Source organism: Pollicipes pollicipes, unplaced genomic scaffold, assembly GCF_011947565.3.
Source record: "Pollicipes pollicipes isolate AB1234 unplaced genomic scaffold, Ppol_2.1 Scaffold_4002;HRSCAF=4701_pilon_pilon_pilon, whole genome shotgun sequence".
Lineage (NCBI taxonomy): Eukaryota > Metazoa > Arthropoda > Thecostraca > Pollicipedomorpha > Pollicipedidae > Pollicipes > Pollicipes pollicipes.
Window position 1 is genome coordinate 30924568 of NW_023596420.1, and position 2136 is coordinate 30926703.

The window sequence follows — 2136 nt, forward strand, 5'->3', positions numbered from 1 at the left end:
GGTGAGGAGCTGTGAGCTTACGGCACCGGCTGTGGTGTGTAGGCAGGGGGGGAGGGGGGAGGGACTTGCTGGAGGCCGATACGCCACGTTACTGATCGGCACGCGAGGCGGCAAGCGATAAGCTGAATCCCTCTTCGGGCAACATCCCGTGTGTCACTGTCACCACCGGGACGATCGACATTTCAGGCGCACGAAAGACTCGGTCAGCCCGCGCCGCGAGCGGAACGGTAATAAAACATGCTAGTGCCGTCTCCTCCACGTGAAATATGATGCGTGAATGCTTGACGGCTGTGCCAGAACGTACCCCGCCCGCGCTGCAGCAAAGCGGGGCGGCAATTTGCAACGCAATGTGGGGAGTCCGAGCCACCGCATGGGCCTCGCAAAACTCGGCAGCACGCATGTCCACATCGGTCGTTCGCACCCAACAAAGGCTCACGGACCGCGCCGTCGCTGCTTAGCACACAACTGCTAATTTAAGAGGGGGTGGGGTGGGAGGCGGGCGAGGACGCCCACGGCTCCTAAAAACCGAATGGCGACAGGGTAAAACCCTGCTGCACTACTGTCTCATCGGGCCACGTCAGGGACAGGTGCCAGCTCTCGCGCACAACTGTGCGGTTTTCGAACAGCCTCTCCCCGCCGTGCCGCCCCCCCCCCCCTCCCCCCCCCCGCTCGACGCACCTCCGGCGCCGAGCGTCAGCGCTCAACCAGCCCAGTCCGTTCGAGGCAGCATTGATCGGCGCTACCTGTCGCCGCCGCACGTGGCTCGGTCGACCCCGGTGAATGCCGGCCCGCACCCGACTGAAGGACAACGCTTGGTGCCGAATGGGCCGCAGCTCCCGCCACATTCAGCTGACAGCTTTGAACAGGCCGGCGCGGCCCCGCAAGTGCTGCCATTGTCGGCGGGCGCGACTACTGCGCGGAAAGCGACGCCCTGAATGCGCAAACATGTCTCCAATGAACTAAACTCGCGATTAACACAAGCATTGCAATACAATATATGGGCAAGACGACAAATGCATATAAGTAATGCAGCAAATGCCTTACGATAACCCAAGCCATTGCACCAATGGCTCTACTGACAACTTCTCATGTACACCTCAAGCACTTCATGACCGCTGTCATTAACAGTTGCAACCGGAATAACAGATTACTCATGAAAACGTAACTTCCATTTAGCCAGCCTGTCGCCCACAAAGCACTGGAAATTTCGGTCGCCGCAAACCATCAGTCGGTGCCGAACGTTGAGAGGCGCTTACGACCGCCTAAATGTTAAAAAAGACATAGGGACGGCCAATTCATACCAATCGCGCCAAAAGTCATTGCGCAAGCTAATACGTTAAAAGATGCATCTCAAGCGTCCGCGCGTTAAACCAGCAAATATCTCGAAGGTTTCTGCGCGCCCGGCAAACGACTATGTGACATCAGATGGGAAGTCGTGCGCACCGCAGGTAACGGCCGGAGCGAGGCGACCGGCGCAGAATCATCGCAGTCACGTAGAATCAATATCGTCTGATTAACCGACCACGCCCCATGGCTGCGTTCGGAGACATCTTATGCGCGCTCGAAGACGCTTGCAGTGTGTGGTGTACTGCACGCTTGCAGTAGTGCCTACCGCACGCTTGCAGTGGTGCCCAGAAACGCCCGGGTAGTGCGCCCTAGAGACGCCGGTGTAATGCACACTCAGAGACGCTTGTGTAGTGCCCAGAAACGCCTGTGTATTGCACTCTAGAGATGCGGCCTAATGACGTCCAGACGCAGTCCACCCCGCAGTCTCTCCCTTCGCCAGTTTCGTCTCGTCGAGCGTCGGCGCGTCAGTGGGCTGCGTGCTCCGACGTCCCGACCGGAGGCCGGGGAGTGCCCGAGAGCCCGCCGCGCTGTCGTGCCGGGGCTCAGCCGGACGGCCCGGCCGGCGCCTGTCGTCACACGGTGCGTGAGTTCTCCGGCGAGCAGCCTCCGGCATTCTCCGCCGGCGTCTAACGGGCGGTGCTCGACAGAGAGCGTGCCGCCGTTGGACACACGACCTAAGCCGCCCCAGGCCATGAACTCATGGCCTAAATGCGGAGCCGACGACGACCCTCGGGAGCAGATGAGGGCGGCGGTGGCGAGCGGTCATCAGGCCACGTGACAAGGTCCAGC